Here is a 15237-nt window from a genome sequence, read left to right on the forward strand (position 1 = left end):
GTGCTGGTTTACGGAGGACTCTGGGCCTTGGGGCCAGGAGACATCCTGTGTTTGGCGGGATGGGAGGAGAGAGCCCCTTCCCCAGAGGGGCCCGGCTCCAAGCCCGAGGGAGCCCACAAGGAGGAGGGAGGGAGCGCCCGAGTGAGAAGGATGCTGTGAACGGGACCCCAGCCGGAGGAGGAGCCACAAGCAGGAGGCGGGCCAGCTCTGCAGGGTGAGGCGTGCCTTGGGCAGGGCCTCCCGAGGAGAGAGGGCCGGAAGCCAGCAGGCACGGGGCCGGTGCATCTCCCTGGACCCTGTCTCCTTCCCAGTCAGCAACATCACGTCCTCTCCGCAGCCATCACGTACACAGTGCTAATTTTTACCCCTCCCCCCAGCAGAGGAGACGCGATTGCCACCCCCACCCCCTGGGGGTTGTGGAAACCAAGGCCTGGAAAAGCTACTTTGTATGCCGCAGGCTGCCCCTCTGCACCAATTGAGGAGGAGCTGTTCACACTGTCGTCTAAATAAGCGGCTCCCCGGGAGTTGGCAACGAACAACCAGAACGACTATACCTGATGACCACACAGGGGAGACGCTGGGATTGGCCCCTGGAGCCTGTGGCTCTGCGTCCCATGCCTTCTCCACGGGGCTGAGGCGGTGGGCCCTTTTCGAAGAGGCTCAACTCAATGACATCTGACATTTCATCCATCGATCCGTGCAGTAACTATTGGGCGCCCACTGAATGCCAGGCTCCGTGGAGGGAATCCAGGCTCAGCCAGGTGAGCGAAGTCCCTGGTGTCACGGAGCTGGCAGTCTAGAGGGGGGACATGGTCAAGACACACAAACTTAAACTGGAAGACCTTTAAGATTCCGTCTCTACCCACCAGTCAAAGCACAGGACATGACAGAAGAAGCCTGTCCCCAGCCTGGATGTTGTCACTCTCACTGCCTGGGGTACCGTGCAGGCTGCCACTCCACTAGGAGGCTGGCCGGCCCAGGGTCCAGTCAAAGTGTGGATGTAAATGTCACAGCCTCTCGTGGATTCCACGTGGGCAGAAAGCCCTTTCCCAGGCGGCCGAGGGAAACCGTCTGGGGCTGGTGATGGTCTAAGGACCGCCTCGTCGGGATAGTTAGAGATTTACTGAGTGGGCCGCTGGGGCTGCCCTGTGGGGAGGGGTGTCCAGGTGTGTTGGGCGGGCTTCCTTCCGCTGAGCACTGAGGAGGCGCGGTCATGAGGTTCCCACGACTCCATGCGTGGCGTGTGCGTGTGGCCGGCCCTGTTTGGACTCTGCTCTCAATCTCCTGAGGCTAAGAGAGTTTGCAGGTGGCAACCTGCCTCTGCCTCAGGGTGGGAAATGGAGCGGTGAAACCATCGGGAGAGCGACAGGCCTGGCTGCTGGTGTCACAGGGCAGAGAGGGCAGCTGAGGTGGGATCACTGCGCTGGGCATCAAGAGACCTGGTCCCTGGCCCAGGTGTCTCCTGTGGTCGCGTGGTCGGTTGTTGGCAGAAATGGTCACTCTAGTCCCCTTCTTGTGTCGATGCCCTCAGCAACGTGGCCGTACAGCCAGCTCTGCCCTGAACTGTGGCTGGCCTTGTGGCCTGCCGTGGCCAGTAGGATGTGGAGAGGGGACAGTGGGCCAATTCTGGGCCCAAGCCTCAAGAGGTGTCGTATGCTTCCACTCTCTCTTTCTCACAATTCTGCCACTGCCCATGAGGAAGCCCAGGTGAGCCTGCTGGAGGAAGAGAGTCCAGTGGCCCTGTCACCCCATGACCCCAGCCAGCAGCCAGCCCGCCCTGGGACACAGAGCCACCCAGCTCACCTACGGCCGGCCACAGATGCGAGAGGAGGACCCAAGGACCACCCAGCTGCGCCCAACCTACATTTTCGACATGCAGAATCAGGAGCTAAATAGATGGTGGTTGTTTTGGGGCCCCTACATTTGGGGCTCTGTTATTACGCAGTAAGCGCTGGCTGATCCAGTGCCGGCCTTAGAGAGTGATGAGGGCGGCTCTCATCGGCAGAGGGCCTATGGCCTGCCAGGCCCAGTTCTCAGCTCTCGGCAGAGATCACCTCATTTAGCCCTCCCAGAGGTTCTGAGAGTTGGTACTTGGCGTCCTCGCTTTACAGAGAGAAAACAGGGGGTCAGAGCAGTCCCTCATCTACGGCCTCCCGAATAGTCCGCGACAGAGACCAGATCGAAACCTGAGTCCGTCTTCGTGGGCTCAGCCCTGAGTCACCTTCGCAGACGAGCCTCAATGTCAGAGCAAGCCAGCAGCACTGAAGGGTGTAATGTATTCTGCACACAGGGGCTGACGTCACTGAGAATGTTCTCAGCCTTCCGTTCCCCGAGAATTATGCTGCATCCCACCCTGCTCTTGTCTCACCCCCAGCCGGTGGCTCGAATTCCAGTGTGCTTTTACAGAGAAAGACAGAAGCACAGATGTGGGGATCGTTTGTCTCTTTTTTCACTCCACCTCCTATTTAATCAGCAAATATTTATTGCGCGCCTGTCATGAGCCCATTTCCATAATGTTCTTTCTCTCGTGACATTCCCGGGGCCCCTGTCGTGTGTCCGGCCCTCACTCAGCACAGGTAACCCTGCTGGTGATGCCGTGGTCGTCGGGATCACCCCCCCACCTCACCGATGGGAAAGCTGAGCTTCCAGAGAAGCACAGTGGCCGCCCTGAGGCCGCCTAACCGCTAAGTGGCCAGGACAGGAGTCCACTCTGGGTATGGCTGAATTCAGGCAGGACCTTTGCTTTCTCCGTCACCACAGCGGTGGCTTTTTATAAAGGGATTTTGAAATTTCCACTGGAATCTGTGGATGGCAGGTAGGGGGCTGGAGGGCCCAGAGGAGAAGGGGTGGTGGGGTGTCAGAAAATGTTCCCTGACGCCAAGAGCTGGCCTGGGTAAGGCCGTGGGTGCAGCAGGCCCAGGAAGAGGGAGTGTGTGCTGGGGGTGGAGGGAGAACCACGGGCTCCATCCTGCTCCCCCTGTGTCTAGTGGAGAAGACACCACCATCCTTGGGCCCCGCCCGCCCCACTCCTCTGCTTCACTGCTAGACCGTGGCCCTCTGTCCTCACCAGGCACTGGGCATGGTGCCCTGCTCCTCCTGGTTGACCTATTTGCAAACGGGGAATTCAGGGACAGTCGGGACTGGAAGGAGGGCAATCCCTGGGGTAAGGGCTTAGCTGTAGGCCTCCCCAGTTTCTCAGAGCCCAGCTGCTGGCGGCTGCGGAGGCTGCCTCCTCCATGCTGGCAGCCGGCCCCACCCAACTGTCCTGGTCAATCAGAATCTAGCTGCAAGGAGCCTTCTGGTGACCCAGAAGCTGCAGCAGGTGTGTCCGTGGGCGCGGGAGGGGTACAGAGGAAAGAGGCTAGGACGCGGGAGGGTCTTCAGGCAATGGGAGGAATCTTATCTCATAACCACACCTGGCTGTCCTCCCCTCCGGGGCAACATGGGGGCTGGAGAGACCCCTGCCCTGGGGGCCCTCATCAGCTGAGAGACCCTAGACGAGTCACACTACCTCTCTGGCCCTCCATCTCTTCATTGTGAAATGGGACAGAGAATGCTCAGAGCCACAGACCACACAGACACTCGTAACTAATGTTGAGTCTGTGCTTAGCACTTTGCACACATTCGCTTGGTTTTCCCCCCAAACAACACTGCGACCTAAGAATTCTTAGCATCATCCCCGTTTTGCAGATGTGAAACCTGAGGAGGCTCTGAGCCGTTAAGGAGCTTCCCAGGGTCACATAGCTGGTGAGTGGGTAGCCACAGGCTGTTGGAACCCAGCCACCCCAGCTCCCAGCCCAGGGGCTCGGCCGCACGGCTGCTGGCCTCCCTGCTCGGGAAGCTCACGGCAACAGGTGCCTGGACGCCCCTCCTGTTGCCCCAGCTGCTGGCGGGTCCCGATGTCGCAGAGCAAGTTGTCAGCCTCCAACTCCCTCCATGCCCTGAAGTCCTCCGCTGTGCTGTCCCTGTCAGAAACGAGTCTCCCCCAGATCTCCTGGTAAACCCCACTTTTCTCTCCCATCAGCCTTCAGGGAGCTTGCCTGTCATGTCCCATAATGACACGGTGGCTTCGCTGTGCCCTCCCGTGGCCTTCTTTGAGGCAGCAAGAAAGCATGCTTCCTCTCTGCCCACACATGGGCCACGGGTTCGAATCCAGACTCTGCCCGCTCGAGCTGGGCGAGCATCAGCAAGTGGGGCGTTTTCGGTTCCTCCTCTCAGAAATGGGCACGATCATAGGCTCACCTTCACGGTTGCTGCCAAGGCCAAGTAAGTTAGCACACCTGCAGGCTTAGACGGCTGCCGAATGAGCTCTCAGTGCCTGGCTCCCTGCTTCCTTTCCCTGGCAGAGCCTTCTTGACCGTGAATTGTGACCAGGAACGGAAGAAGGACTTACTCCCAAGGACGAATCACAAAGAGACTTCAGGAGACAAGAATACAGTTGCCTTCCACTTCCAGCCCATGAGTTCAGATCAGGCAAGGTGCTGGGTTCAGTCATCATGGGTATGAGTCCGTCCCCCCTCCTAGAATGGGAGCTCTCAGAGGGCAGGCCTTGTTCGAGTCAGCTCCATCCCTCTGGTATCTGGCCACCTGTGGATGTTAATTTCCTCCCTTTCTTCTGCCTGACCGCACGTGCTCAGAAGGGGCACCTAGGAGAGGGTAGCCCAAGTTCTCATGGAAGTGGTTGGAGATTTGGCCCATCCCTGCTGGAGTTTCCAAGTGTCAGTCATGTAAATCAGACAGCCCACCAACCCGTGAGGAAAGAAACAGGCCATCAGGCAGTTGAACATCCATCAGGGGATGATTGGACACCAGTCTGGCCGGTCAGACACATAGACCAACCGATGATCACTCTGCATTCAATCTGATGTGGACACCCACTTTCCAGAGTCCCTTCCCAGGACTCTGAGAATGTCTCTCCTCTCCCCAAGCCCCCCCCCACCCCGTCGCCGCCCCCCGCCCAGGAGGCCTGGTCTCGGATGCTCCTGGCAAGGTGCCCATTCCTGATCAGCAACTTGGCAGCCTCCTAGCTGCTGGCTCCAGTGCTCCCCCTCCTCCTTCCTCTCCTTCCCAAGGTGGGAGCCTCAGGCTCTGCCAAAGCATTACTAAGAGTGGGGGTGACATCATCCTCCTGGTCCCACCCCATCCCTGGCCCTGCTTACCCTTCACCCTTGGCTGCCCCTGAGTATATGACACATTCTGGGTGGGGGAGGGGGCCATCCCCTGGGACAGACGCCCGAAGGTCCTCAGCCCCAGGCTCAACACACTCAGACTGTCCTTTCGCCCTCCCTGTCGCGCTGGAGCAGTCTTGGTCCCAGAGACCAAGCCAGACAGATCCAAATGCATACTCAGGATCTTCCAGCTGGATGGCCCTTGGATGAGGGCCTTTATCTCTTTGGGCTTCATCGCTGAAACAAGGATGAGAATTAGCCCTGCCTCAGAGCAGAGAGGCAAATACAAGGCTTAAGTGAGGTCCTGTCCATCAGGGTCCTGCCCCAGGGAAAGGAACTTCGGTCTCTCTTGATCTCCTGTGGGATATTCATTCCTAAGACACACACCTACACATACTACCACCACCAAAAATAAAATAATAGCAGTGAAGGCGTGTGTAGAGTAAATTTGGGAAACGATGTGACAACCCTCCCCTCTTACCCCCCCATCGGCCCAACCTTACCTCGGCTTTTCACAATGGACACAAGTTTTTATTGGTGTTCTTATTATAAAAATGTAGACGGCTGTAAAAAGCCACAATGGAGGCAAATGTAAAGCTGAAGATGAAGTTCCTCAGCCTACTCAAAAATATACGTAAATACATTCGTAAATTAGTCAAACACAACTGCTAGAAATGAAAAATGTCATCCTTGAAATTGCAGAATTCAAGGTATGAGCCAAATAGATTATGTAAAGCTGGAGACAGAATAAGGAAAATATAAGATAGAGTTGTAGAAATTTATCCTGAGCACAGCTCCAAGAGGAAAAGAATTGAATATAGAGAAGTAAAAAGATGTGGAGGATAAGAGTGCAAAGATCTAACACGTGTAATTAGGGTACTAGACAGAAAGGAAAGAATATAAGGAAGAGGCAATATTTGAAGAGATCCCAACTGAAAACTTTCAAGAGCTGTTGAAAGACAGCAAACCTTACATCCAGAAAACCCAGTAATTCCTAAACACTAAAAGTTAAAAGAAATCCACAGCTACACACATTAAAGTAAATCAGCAAATTTACAGGACAGAGAAAGAGGGAGATATTATGAAAGCAGCCAGAGGGACAAAAAATTGCCTCTAATGGGATGGCATTTAAGCAGATGGGGCTGACTTCTCAACAGTAACAGTTTAATCCAAAAGATAGCAGAATGGTATTTCTAGCATATTTGAAATTTATATTGCTGAAATAAAATAGTTGTTTACTTAGAATTCTCCATCTAATGACTCTACTTTTCCAAGAGCAAAGGTGTAATAAAATTGAGCGGGCTCACCACCCACAGACTTCCAGGGACCCTCCTAAAATCAAGAACAAGACAAGGATGTCTGCTCTCACCACTTCTATCGAACATTGTCTTGGAGGCTCTCACCAGAGCGATTAGGCAAGAAGAAGAAACTCAAGGCATCCAGATTGGAAAGGAAGAAGTAAAACTATCTTTACTTGCAGATAACATACTCTTGTATGTAAAAAATTCTAAAGAATCAACTCAAAAGCTATTAGAACTAGTAGACAAATTCAGCAAGTTTGCAGGTTACAGGATCTATGTACAAAAAAATCATTGTATTTCTACATATTAGCATGAATAACCCAAAAATGGATGTAAGAAAATAATTCCATTTGCAATAGCATAAAAAATAAAATAAAATACTTGGAATACACTTAACAAAAGATAGGCAAAAGTTGGACTTTGAACAATGACAAAATACTGCTGAAATAAAGTAAGGAAGATTGAAATAAATCGGAAGACTGGGAAGACCTCCACTGTCCATGTATTGAAGCCCTAGTATTGTTAAGATGGCAATATGCTCCAAATTGATTTACAAATTCAACACAACCTCTATCAAAAGCCCAGCTGGCTGTTTTGTAAAAGTTGACAAACTGATCCTAAAATTTATATGGAAATTTAAGGAACCTAAAGTCACTAAAACAAATTTGGAAAAGAACAAAGTTGGGGGGCTCACACTTCCTGATTTTAAAACTCACTACAAAGCTATAACAATCCAGACAGTGTGGTATTGGTATAAGGACAGACATATAGACCAATGGAGCAGAATTGAAAGTCCAGAAATAAACCAGTACATTTATGGAAAACAGTCCCAAGACAACTCCATGGAGAAAGAATAGTCTTTTCAACAAACAGCGTTAGACAACTGGATATCCACATGCAAAAGAATGAAGGTGGACCATTTCCTTAATACCATACATGAAAATTAACTTAAATAGATCATAAAACGACATGTAAGAACTGAAACTGTAAAACTCTTAGAAGAAAACATTGATGTAAATCTTAGTGACTGTGGGCTAGACAGAACCTTCTTTGGTACAACAGCAACAAAAAGAAAAATAGATAAATTAGATTTCATCAAAATTTAAAACTTTTGTGCTTGAAAGGACACCATCAAGAAAGTGAAAAGGCAAATACAGAATGGGGCAGTATATTTGCAAATCATACACTGAATAAAGAACTAGTATCCACAAGACGTAAAGAACTCTTACAATTCCATATTAAAAAGATACATAACCCAGTTGAGAAACAGGACTTAAATAGACACTTCTCCAGAAAATATACACAAATGGCCAGTTAGTACCTAAAAACATAAGTACGTGCTCAACATAACTAACCATCCAAGGAAATGCAAATCAAAACTACAATGAATACTATTTCACACAAACTCAGATGGCTATAATAAAATCTTTAAAAAAGAAGAAAATATGGGTGAGAACTGTAGAAATTAGAACCCTCATTCATTGCTGATGAGAATGTAAAATGTTGCAGCCACTTTGGAAAACAGTTTGGCAATTTCTCAAAATATTACATGTGGAGTTATGTGGAGTTACCACATGACCCAGCAATTCCACTCCTAGATATACACCCCAGAGAAATGAAAACATATATCCATACAAAAAATTATACATAAATGTTTATAGCAGCATTACTCATAATAGCTAAAACTGGAAAAAACCCAAATGTCCTTTGGCTAATAAATGGATAAATAAAATGTAGTATATTCATGCAATGGAACATTATTTGGCAATAAAAAGCAATGAAGTACTAATACATGCTACAGTACAATGACCCTTGAAACCATTATGCTAAGTGGAAGGAGCCAGTCACAAAAACCCCACATATAATATGATTCCATTTATGTGAAATGTTCAGAGTGGGCAAATCTATAGAGACAGAAAAGAGATTAATGGTTGCCTATGGCTGGAGGATTTCAGGGGAAATGTGGATGGACTGCTAATGGTTACGAGGTTTCTTATTGAGGTGATAAAAATGTTCAAAAATTGACTGTGGTTGCACAACTCTGTGAATGTACTAAAAACCATTGAAATGTTCACTTTAAATGGATGAATTTTATGGTATACAAATTACAACTTAATAAAGCAGGTTTTTTTAATATATTCTAAACAGAAAGGAAAATATCTGAGTTGGAAGACCTGAGATGCATAAAAGAACGTTGAGCAAAGATGATGATAAATATGTGGTTAAATTCATAACATAATGACTGTATGACACAACGCCAATAATGTTTAATTTGGGGGAGTCTAGTATAACAAGGTAGAACTTATTTAGCTGTGTTATGCTGAGTTAGAATGTGAAAATATTAAGTGTAACAACCCAAAAAATAAAGAAAACTGCTTAACTAGTAGAGAGAGAAATGGAACTCAATACACATGGAAATCATCTTATCAGTGGCCATATAAGCAGATCATGAAGCAGCTGTACCTATGGGCAGAGTTTCATAGAGAAGGCAAAGCTTGCCACAAACCAGATAGACCGTCAAGTGCAAGATATAGGGGCATTGGCAGGTAACATTACTTTTTATTCCTATTGTGTGTTTTTTCTCCCATTAATATGTTTTTCAATGAGGATCAAATCCATTTAAGTGGAAAGAAAGAAAGAAGAAAGAAAGAAAGAAAGAAAGAAAGAAAGAAAGAAAGAAAGAAAGAAAGAAAGAAAGAAAGAAAGAAAGAAAGAAAGAAAGAAAGAAAGAGAAAGACAGAAAGAAAGAAAGAAAGAAAGAAAGAGTAGAGGGAGAAAAGAAAAGATGTACAAATAGCACAATACGAAGGTGAGATAAAGCCAAATATATCAGGTAATCCCAATCAATATAAGTGGGCTAAATGTTCTGGTTAAAAGACAAAGTTTTCAGACTAAATTCAAAATTAAATTACAGCTCTAAGCCAGTTATTTTTAATCTTTGAGTCTACATTTGCTTGTATGTTTGTCTCTTTTTTGAAAATAGCAGCTTTATTCACATCGCACACAATTCACCAATTTAAAGTTTACAATTCAATGGTTTTTAGTATATTCACAGAGTGTGCAACCATCAATTTTAAAACACCTTCATCACTCCAAAAAGATACCCCATGCACACTAGCAGTCACTCCCCATTTCCCTCAAAAATTTTCAGCCCTAGGCAGTCATTACTTTCTAATTTTTGTCTCTATAGATTTCCCTATTCTGGACATTTCACTTTAATGGAATCACATAGTGTGTGGTGTTTTGTGACTGGCTTTTTTCACTTAGCATAATCTCTCCTAGGTTTGCCCATGTTGTAACATGTCTCAGTAATCTAGTCCTTTTTATTGCCAAATAATATCCCACTGAATGGATATGCATTTTATCTATCCATTCATCAGCCAAAGAACATTTAGTTTCCTTCTACTTTTTGACAATTATGAATAATGCTGCTATGAACATTCATGTACAAGTTTTTGTGTGAACATTGTTTTATTTTTCATACGTTTTATGTGGACCTATGTTTTCTAGGACTAGAATGGTTGGGTCATATGAGGAACTGACTGATTTTTTTAAAGTGGCTGCAACATTTTCCATTCCCATTAGCAACATGTGAGGTTTCCAATTTCTCCACATTCTTTCCAAGGCTTGTTATTATCTGACTTTTTAATTTAACCATTAAATTGACAATGCATTATGGCCAAGTGGGGTTTTATTACAGGAATGTAAGGTTGGCTTAACATTCAAAAATCAATCAAAATAATTCTCTATATTATCAAACTAAAAAAGAAAAGTCATTTGAATGGAATCAATAAAAGCATTTGTCAAAGCCAATATCCATTCTTTATAAAAACTCTTTATAAAACTTATAAAAACTCAGGAATAGACTAGACTAGAATAAAATAGAATAGAATAGAACTTCCTTAACATGATAAAGGGTAACTATTAAAATAAAACCCTACAACTTGATGTTAATGATCATAAAACTGAATGTTTTTCCTCTAAGATCAGGAACAAGTCAAAGATGTCCACTGTCACCATTTCAATGCAACATTTTAGGGAGGTTCTGGTGCATTCAGGCAAGAAAAAGAAATAGAAGACATCCTTATTTGAAAGAAAGAAGTAAAACTGTCTTTAGTTTGCAGATGACATTATGATCTATGCAACAAATCCTCTGGAATCTACAAAAACGCTGCTCTAACTAAATGAATTAAGAAAAGTGGCGGGATATAAGATTAATATACAATAATCAATCATATGTCTAGATTCCAGTCACAGTAGGCAATTGAAACAAAAAAAAAATACCACTTACAAATCATATAAAAAAAAATGAAATACTTAGGGATAAATCTGAGAAAAGATGTGAAAAACCTGTACACTGAAAACTATTGCTAACAGACGTTAAAGAAGATCTAGATATGGAGAGATATATCGTGTTTATGGTTTGGAAGGCTCAATAGTGTTGAGATGTCAATTTTCCCCATATCGATCTGTAGATTCAACTCAATCCCAATCAAAATCCTGGCAAGCTGCTTTTGTAGAGATTCACAAAATGATTCTAACATTCACTTGGACATACAAACAAACTAGAATAGCATAATAGAATAAGAGCAAAGTTGGAGGACTCACACTGCTTCACTTTAAGCCTTAGTATACAGCTATGGTGATCAAAACAGTGTGATATTAGCATCAGAATAAGCAAATAGATCAATGGAACAAATAGTCTCTAACTAGACCCACATATATATGGTTTGTTGCTTTTGAACAAAGGTACAAAGGCAATTCAGCAGAGAAAGGAGAGTTGCTGAGAATTTAGCTGAGGTACTCCATGGTATTTCTGCCTCAGCATCGATTTTGTTTGACCTGCAGGGACCTTAAACTGATACTCCCCCCACCCCCCAGTGCAAGTGTGTGCCCTAGATAACAGCCAATGGAGTCACATGCAAATGCCAGCTCTCAATATGACTTTTGCAACTGCCTTTGTGATCATCAGTCTCTCTTGCCTCCAAGGGCCTTTCCCTTGTGTGCCCCTAAATGACGTAAGACCCCCATGGAGCTCACTAAAACCCCATTCTTTTGGTTTGAATTGACCATCCCATCTTAGCCCAGGGAAGTCCAAAGCACTCCACCCACTTACCCTAAGAAAGGCAAATGCCCCAGGTTTTTGCCTTTCTCTCTCTGTCTGCACTCTGCTTTGACTTCCCAGTGTGGCCCCTTGGGGCATACCCTGTACCTCCTCCAGGACTGTGAATAGTAAATTATCTCTATTTCAATTTGTCCTGTGGTTTGTTGTTGAATCTTGACTCACCATCTGGCACACTTAAATGTTAATTTAACAAAGTCATAACAATATTCTTATCCATACATGGGGTTGGAACAATTGAATGTCCATATTTTAAAAATTAACTTTGATCCATACCTCACAGCATATATGAAAATTCTCTTAAAATGGATAGCAGACCTAAATGTAAAATATATAGAATTATACAATTTCTGGAAGAATACAAGAGAAGACGTGTAGAAAAAACTGGAAAACTGGACTTCAAAAAATTAAGAATTTTTGTTCTTTAAAAGGCACTGTTAAGAAAATGAAAAGACAATTCACAAACAGGAAGAAAATGTTTGCTAATCACATGTCTGAGAAAGGACTTCTATTCAGAATACATAAAGAATTCTTAAAACTCAAGAAACAAAAATTAGAAATGGGCAAACAACTTGAACAGATAACTTCCCCAAGGGAAATATACAATACAGATGTCAAATAGCACATGAAAATATACCCAACATCATTAGTCAAATAGGGAAATGTCTTAGGTAACCAAGAAGATACCATTATATACCTATTAAAATGTCTAAAATGCAAAAGACTGACCATACCAAGTGTTAGGTGAGAATATGTTAGAACTCTCATACACCACTGGTAGGAATGTGAAATGGTCCAACCACTCTGGAAAATAGTTTGACAGTTTCTTAAAAAGTTAAATACATACCAGCTAAACGACCCAGCCATTCCACTTCTATTTACCAGGAGAAGTAAAGGTATATGTTTCAATCAGAGATTTATAATCAATGTTCATGGCAGCTTTATGTTTATGGTAGCCCAAACTAGTAACAACCTGAATGTCCACTGAAAGTTGAAAGGATAAAAAATTCTGGTGTATTCATACACTGGAATATTACTCAGCAATAAAAAGGAATAAATTATTGATACACATTGCAAAGTAGATGAACTTCAAAATAATTACGCTAAGTGAAAGAAGTCAGAATAGAGTATATATTGTATGATTCTATTTTACAAAATTCTAGAAAATGCAGACAAATGTACAAGGGCATAAAGCAGATCATTAGTTACCTACAGGGAAGGTGGGGAGGGGGAGGGAGGAATTATCAAACGGCATGAGGAAACTTTTGGGAAATGATAGATATGCTCACTATCATGAAAGTAGTGATGGCTTCACAGATGTAGACATATTTCAAAACTCATCAAATTGTATGCGTTGTATATGTAAAGTTAATTTATAATAATTACATTTCAATTAAACTGCTAAAATACTCAGAAGATACTATCAACTTTCTCTAAATACACATTAAAATTATGTGTCATGAATGCTTAGAAAAATAAAACTTAAACATTGGCACCAGAAGAAATATGATGCAAAGCGGTATCCTCTAAAGTTCCCAAAGGACGCCTGATCTGAAAAGCCCTAGAACCACAAAAGAAACCAAATCCAGAGTTTCAGATTCTCCACTGTTGAAAATACCAGGCTCAGACATCTTTACGGGCAAGTTCTATCAGACAAGTTTCAGATAATTCCAGTCTTACACAAATTATTCCAGAGGTGAGAAAAATGAAGATAATCCCCAGTTCATTTTTATGAGATGAGTAAAATCTTAATACCCCCTCCAAACACAGCACAATGAAAAAGAAAACTACCTCAGTCATGAACATAGAGATGAAACTCCAGATAACACGCTAGCAAATGGAATCTTCAAATGAACAAAAATGACAACACATCAGGTCGTGTTCAATGTATCCCAAGAATGCAAAGTCGGTTTGACTTCGGAAGATAGGTGAATGTCATTCAGTGCAATCTGCAAGTCCAAGGAGAGATGCTACATGACAAACTCAACAGATGCAGAAACAGAATGCAATAACTTTCAATGTCCATTCATGAAAAGACTCTCAGGACACTAGGAAGAAAAGAAAAGATATGTTTCTTTAGCCTAATAAGTAGTATCTATGGAAACCCTATCACAGACATTATAAAGCAGGAAGAATGATTGAAAACATTTGCTTTAAAATAGCCCATAAGACAACGGTGCTTACTAATAGCGCTTTTAGTTAATACTACGTTGGAGGTCCCGGCCAGCAGAGCGAGACAGAAAAGTAAAAATGTTTAAAGACAAAAGGATACAAATATTGTAGGGAAAGAAAAAAATAAGAGGTGATTGCAAAAGCTGTGATTGTTTCATGGACAACCCAAAAGAATTCGCAGACAGAGTACAGCCAACTGAGTGCCAGCCCCCCTTTGCAGTCAAAAATCTGTGGAGAATTTTGACTCCCCCCCAAACTGAACTAATGCCCTACTGCTGACTGGAAGCCTTACTGAGAACACAGTTGATTAACACATATTTTTTGTTTGGATATTTTGTATGGGATGCACATTAAATATTGTATTTTTATAATAAAGGGAGCTAGAGAAAAGAAAATATTACTTAAAAAATCATAAGGAAGAGAAAACACATTTGCAGTCTGGGGCACTATTTATTGGGGGACAAAATCCCCATGTAAGTGGACCCACGCAGTTCAAACCCGTGTCGTTCAGGGTTGGCTGATTTAAGATTAACGAGAGAATTTAGCAAGGTTACTGGATATGAAAGCAGTGTAGAAAACTCCCTGATGTTCCTCTGTCCCAGGACTCTTAGAAAATGTAAGTAAGGAGGGCAGTGTGTATAGTGGTTGCTTCATCTGTGAAAGGTGGATGGGGGTGCCCACCTCGCCGGGTTTGCACCGGGGTTAAGGAGATAAGTAAAGTCCCAGCCAGCGCAGGCTTTCTAAACGAGTAACCGCCAGTTCTCCTTGCTCCTCCCCAGGCCACTGGGTCCAGTACCCTCTGGGGAACACGTGGCAGGACTCAGCTCACATCTTGGCCTCGAGAGCTGCAGGAAGGCAGCATGACCCTCACCCTAATATCTGTAAGGCAGAACATGATCGGGGCCACAGGACACCAGGCACCATGGGACCAGCGGCTGGAGAGAGAGGCTTGCCATCTGGAAGCACTTGGAACTTGGAGTGGGCAGAACCGAGAGCCACGGAGAAGGGATAGGAGCGGCCGGTGTGGACAAGGGCTAGAGCTGGGAGGGTGGGGAGAGTGCCAGGGGCTGGTGTGGGCGGCAGCCGGCACCATGGCCTCTCTCCTCCTCCCATGCTCTTCCCCGTGCTTTGCCTCTGAGCTCAGCAGGGTCATCCACTTGGTTCTTTGCTCCACCCAGCCCTGGTTGCTCCTGTGGAGCTGGTGGCCTTCCGGCCTAGGAGGGTTACCGAGAAGCCTCCTGTTTACTGGAGGAAATCTCTGCGAGGTATTTACTGCAGGGACCCAGGGCGGCTGCGATCTGGGGCTGAGCTCTGACTGGGGACTTTGGAAGGAAGAGGGAAGGGGCCTGGATGTTTGAACAGCTGGGGTGGATCAGGGGTTGCCATCCCCCGCTCCCTGCTCCCCGCTGCCCTCCCCTCCTTCCAGGCTCAAATGCCCCTTCCTACCTAGGGTTCTGACTGTCAGTGAACGGAG

The sequence above is a fragment of the Zalophus californianus genome, chromosome 11 (genome assembly GCF_009762305.2).
Source record: "Zalophus californianus isolate mZalCal1 chromosome 11, mZalCal1.pri.v2, whole genome shotgun sequence".
Taxonomy (NCBI): domain Eukaryota; kingdom Metazoa; phylum Chordata; class Mammalia; order Carnivora; family Otariidae; genus Zalophus; species Zalophus californianus.